Source organism: Henckelia pumila, unplaced genomic scaffold, assembly GCF_033568475.1.
Source record: "Henckelia pumila isolate YLH828 unplaced genomic scaffold, ASM3356847v2 CTG_266, whole genome shotgun sequence".
NCBI classification, from domain to species: domain Eukaryota; kingdom Viridiplantae; phylum Streptophyta; class Magnoliopsida; order Lamiales; family Gesneriaceae; genus Henckelia; species Henckelia pumila.
Window position 1 is genome coordinate 57,571 of NW_027331786.1, and position 6,000 is coordinate 63,570.

The window sequence follows — 6,000 nt, forward strand, 5'->3', positions numbered from 1 at the left end:
ATCCTTGACCTCGAGTCTATAGGGAGTTCACTTTGCATGCATGTATACTCATACTCTCGCACTGAGCGTTTTATGCTCACGTCTTGTACTCTGTATTTTCTGGACACCCTATTCCATGGGGCAGGTTTGCGATTGGACGAGGAGGGTGGATCCAGGAGGGGCTAGTCAGTGGTTGGCCAGCTGGAGCTTCGTCTAGGATTTATTACTGTTGTTTGGGTTTATACAGCTATTCGATTTGGTTGTATATTATTGGATAATTACAGATTCCTTTTCTTGGGATTGTATAATGTTATTGGTTTCCGCAGTTTTATTCTGATATCTGTTTTATTAAGTTAATTGCATGCCTAAGTTCTGTTTAGTAGGTGATCCGGGTAAGGGTCACTACATTTATGGTATCAGAGCATGTAAAAGATTTCTTGGGATTTAGTCTCATCTTGAGGTATTTTTGTAGATGTCAAATCGTGACGACCAGAGTTCTCATGGCAGTGTTGGTGGGCGTTGGGGTGATGCCGACCGGGAGCCTCGTCGAGAACGGCGTCATCGTCATCATGACGACGAGCGTTTCACTGTGCGTCGATTCTTAGCTATGGGTCCTAAGCCCTTAGTTGGAGGTGAGTCTCCGGAGGATGCGGAGAACTGGTTAGACCGCATGGAGACGACTTTTCAGACTTTCCAATGCACCGATGAGCAGAAGGTGGAGACCCTTGGCTATCTTCTGGATGGGCGTGCGCGCAGGTGGTGGAGGTTTACTTCTGCACCTTTTGTTGCGGCGAGAGGAGTGGCCACCTGGGCCGAGTTCCGCACAGCTTTCCAAAAGCGGTATTTTCCTCCTGCACTCCGACAGTCGAAGGCAGGCGAGCTACTGAGTCTGCGACAGGGAACCATGTCTATCGATGAGTATCAGCAGAGGTTCTTTGATCTGCTATCCTATTGCCCCGAGATTGCTGATAGCTCAGAGATGAAGTATAATCTGTTCCTTCAGGGCCTTAACCCTGAGATCCATGACCGTGTGGCGGTTGGTGACGACATGTCCTACGAGGGTTTGGTGAGCCGTTGTCATCAGGCAGAGGACAGCATTCGGCGGAACAGGTCTTTCTCTCAGTCGAGACCTGCTAGTTCTTTGGGTCCCCGTGCCCAAACTTTCAAGAAGTCTGGATCTTCTTCTTCCTCTGGTTCTGGAGGTATTGTCCGTTATGGTAAGAAGGACAAGTGTGATCACTGTGGGAAGAACCATCCCTCCGACAAGTGCCGCAGAGCTTCTGGAGCTTGTTTCCGTTGTGGAGAGACTGGTCATATCCGGAGGGATTGTCCACAGTCTGGGGGAGGCGGTTTTGGTTCTGGTTCAGGATCGGGTTCTCAGGCTACCGTACAGCAGAGGTCGCAGGGACAGTCTGCTGGGAGTTCTCATTTGAGGCCACGAGCTTCTGGCCAGGTGTTTGCCCTGAGACATGATCAGGCTGTGGAGGAGAATGAGAAAGTCATCGCAGGTACATTTATGCTTTATGGTATACCTGCTCTTGTACTTATTGACACTGGTGCATCTCATTCCTTCATTTCTGCACGTTTTGTTAAGAGGCATAAGTTACCATGCATTGCACTAGACGTAGTGATGTCTGTTTCTACTCCGACGGGCCAATCTGCTTTGGCTAAGCGTCTAGTGATGGGTTGCCCTTTAGAGTTCGAAGGGAACGTTCTGTTAGCGAATCTCATGGTCCTGGCGATGGACGACTTTGATTGCATTCTGGGAATAGATGTGCTGACTACCTATCGAGCTTCAGTGGACTGCTATCAGAGATTAGTACGCTTTCATCCGGAAGGGAGTGAGAGTTGGTTTTTCTATGGTGAGGGAGCGCGACCCCCGATGCCTTTGGTATCAGCTTTGAGAGCCTGTCGAGCTCTGGAGTCTGGCGGGGAAGGCTACCTTATCTATGCAGTTGATTTATCCGCTGAGAGTTTTGGGATAGAGATCATTCCTGTTGTGGATGAATTTCCAGATGTGTTTCCTGATGAGATTCCGGGTTTTCCTCCTGCTAGGGAAGTCGAGTTTGGCATAAAGTTGATGCCGGGTACTTCGCCTATTTCTAGAGCACCGTATCGTCTGGCTCCGTCAGAGATGCGTGAGTTAAAGAATCAGCTACAGGATCTTTTGGACAAGGGGTACATTCGTCCTAGTGTATCTCCTTGGGGAGCTCCTGTTCTCTTCGTGAAGAAGAAGGATGGGTTGATGCGGCTGTGCATTGACTATCGGCAGCTGAATCGAGTGACTGTGAAGAACAAGTATCCGTTGCCTCGTGTTGATGACTTGTTTGACCAGCTGCAGGGCACATCAATTTACTCCAAGATTGACTTGAGATCTGGGTATCATCAGTTGAGAGTCCGTGATCAGGACGTAGCCAAGACTGCATTTCGTACTCGCTATGGGCATTACGAGTTCCTAGTGATGCCATTTGGTTTGACTAATGCGCCGGCTATATTCATGGATCTGATGAACCGTGTCTTCAGGGAGTATTTGGACAAGTTTGTCGTGGTCTTCATTGACGACATCTTGGTGTATTCGCGTAATACAGAAGAGCATGTTTCTCACTTGCGGTTGGTACTACAGACTCTTCGAGATGAGCAATTGTACGCCAAGCTGAGCAAGTGTGAGTTCTGGATGGATAGAGTGGTTTTTCTTGGCCATATCATATCCAGGGAGGGGATTTCTATTGATCCAAGCAAGATTGAAGCGGTACTTAATTGGTCGCGTCCGACGACAGTTGCTGAGATCCGTAGTTTTCTGGGTCTAGCAGGGTATTATCGTCGCTTCATTCTGAACTTCTCTCAGTTAGCTCGACCGTTGACGCAGCTTACCCGCAAGGGTGTGGATTTTGAGTGGTCCTCCGAGTGTGAGGAGAATTTCCGTGAGCTTCGACGGCGGTTGACTTCTGCGCCGGTGTTAGCATTACCGTCAGGATCTGGAGGGTATGTAGTTTACACGGATGCTTCTCTTCAGGGGTTAGGTTGTGTCCTGACTCAGAATGGGCATGTGATCGCATACACTTCTAGACAGCTGAAGCTTCACGAGGACAACTACCCAGTCCATGATTTGGAATTGGCAGCCATTGTGTTCGCTTTGAAGATCTGGCGTCATTATCTTTATGGAGAGAAATTTGAGATCTTCACCGACCATAAGAGTCTCAAGTATTTGTTCACTCAGGCAGAATTGAACATGAGACAGAGACGTTGGATGGACTTGCTTAAGGACTATGATTGCGAGATTAAGTACCATCCGGGAGCTGCTAATCTCACCGCTGATGCTTTGAGTCGCAAGGTGCGACTATCCGCACTTCAGACTTGTTCGATGTCTAGTGCGATCTGTGACTGTTGTACTTCAGGTTTTACCTTCAATCATAAGAAAGGTATGCAGAGTATCCAGATGTTTGCGATATTATCTGAGCCAGCCTTGTATTCGCGGATCCGAGATGCTCAGATGTCTGATTCAAAGACCTAGCGTTTAGCTCGTCTAGCTAACGAGGGTAGCTCGTCTGGATTTCATTATCAGTCAGATGGCTTTCTGTGTTTGTCTGGTAGGCTTGTGATTCCACAAGATGAAGAGTTGCGAGAGGAGATTTTATCTCAGGCACATCGCACTAAGTTGAGTATTCATCCTGAGAGCAACAAGATGTACAAGGATCTACGTACTCGTTTCTGGTGGAAGGGAATGAAACGCAGTGTTTATCAGTTTGTTTCGAGATGTTTGGTGTGCCAACAGGTCAAGGCAGAACACCGACGACCTGGAGGATTGCTTCACAGTCTGCCTATTCCTGAATGGAAATGGGAGTTTATCACTATGGACTTTGTGACCCATTTGCCGGTATCCCCGAGGAACTGTGATGCTATTTGGGTTGTGGTGGACCGACTCACCAAGTCAGCGCATTTCATTGCCTATAGCCGAGAGTACTCTGTGGATCGCATGGCACGGATGTACATTCAGGAGATCGTCCGACTTCATGGAGTGCCTGTGAGCATTGTCAGCGATCGGGACCCCAGGTTTACTTCTAGGTTCTGGGGGAGTGTTCAGCGTGCGATGGGTACTACTCTCAGTTTGAGTACAGCCTATCATCCGGAGACTGATGGTCAGTTAGAGCGCACTATCCGTACGTTAGAAGATATGCTTAGAGCGTGCGTCATGGATTTTGGTTCAGCCTGGCAGGATCATTTGCCGTTGATCGAGTTCGCTTACAACAACAGCTATCACACTAGTATTGGGATGTCACCTTTTGAAGCGTTGTATGGGCGACGTTGTCGTACTCCACTCTTCTGGGAAGAAGTGGGGGAGAGACAGGGAGGGACCGGAGTTTATCCAGCAGGCGATAGACATTGTTGATCAAATCAAGAAACGGATTAAGACTACACAGGATCGTCAGGCCAGTTATGCTAATATCAAGCGTAGGCCTTTGCAGTTCGAGGTCGGGGAGAAAGTGTTTCTGAGAGTGTCACCTTTCCGCAAGATTCTCAGATTTGGCCTTAAGGGCAAGTTGTCTCCCAGATTTATCGGTCCGTTTGAGATCTTGGAGAGTATTGGCGATTTGGCTTATCGACTAGCATTGCCACCGCATCTATCCAGCATTCACGACGTGTTCCACGTATCTCTGTTGCGACGGTATGTGGCAGATGAATCTCATATTCTGCAGCGGTCTGAGGTTCAGGTAGACAAGGATTTGACTTATGTTGAGAAACCTCTTCGTATCCTTGATTATAAGGATAAGGTTTTACGGAACAAAGTCATTCCTTTGGTTTTAGTTCAGTGGCAGCGCCGAGGCACTGAGGAAGCTACTTGGGAGCTTGAGGACAGGATGCGTAAAGACCATCCTGAGTTGTTTTGATTTCATTCTTTAAGTTGTATTCAGTTGCAAACTCTGTAAACGTTTGTTTGAATAAAGAATGTTTCTGATTTCTGTATTTGCATTCGGTACTTAAGATCTGATTTCGAGGACGAAATATCTTAAGTGGGGGAGAATGTAGTAGCCCGAACCCTAATTGAGTAATTAAAGGATTAATGCTAATTAATTCAATTAGGCATCGGACGGATCGGAAGCTCCGAAGGGACGATCGGAAGCTCCGATCGGGATCGGAAGCTCCGATGAGGATCGGAGGCACCGATGATATTACGTCATCCATGACGTGTGACTGGATCGGAAGCTCCGATCAGGATCGGAGGCTCCGATCACCCCTATCCGGAGTCATCAAGTGATATTTTGACACGTGGCAGATCAGGATCTTCGGAAGCTCCGATGGCAGGATCGGACGTTCCGATCGAGGTTCGGACGTTCCGATCGAGGATCGGAGGCTCCGATCGTTGTCTATAAATAGAAGGCCGAGACTTCATTTCTCTTTGCCAATTCCGAGTTCTCCTTTCCTTTCTAGTCCTTTTGGAGCTGTTCTAGTCTTCTTAGGCTTGGTCCGGAGGTCGGAGAGGCGTTCGGTAGTCGTAGCGGAGTTGTGCCCAAGTTTTGGAGGCATCGACATCAAAGGGCTAACGACGGACGAAGGTATAGCTTTTGCTTCCTATAAATATTTAGGAGTATGCAATAGCTTAGTTAAGGCTTTTAGAGCACTTTAATGATAGTAGTATCATTTGGCAGTGTAGAGCAGACTATAGGCATGGACTTAGAGCTGGTAGTGCCTACCTGGTATTTGAGGTACGAAAGTACTGTTCGAGATATCCTGACTGAGTATGCATGTATTATATGACTGCATGATTTATATGCCATGATATTATGCTGCATTCATTTGCATCTTGCTGTATCTCCTTCGAGATGTCTGTAGTAGGGTTGTACCCTATCCTGTTAGTGGATGGACTTCCATCGATTTGGGTCCGGCGTATCCACAGTTATCTCGGTATGGGAGCCACCTCCTGAAGCGACGGCACAGCGTGCTACATACCAGGGCCCGGTCTGTCTCTGTTATCTGATCCTTGACCTCGAGTCTATAGGGAGTTCACTTTGCATGCATGTATAC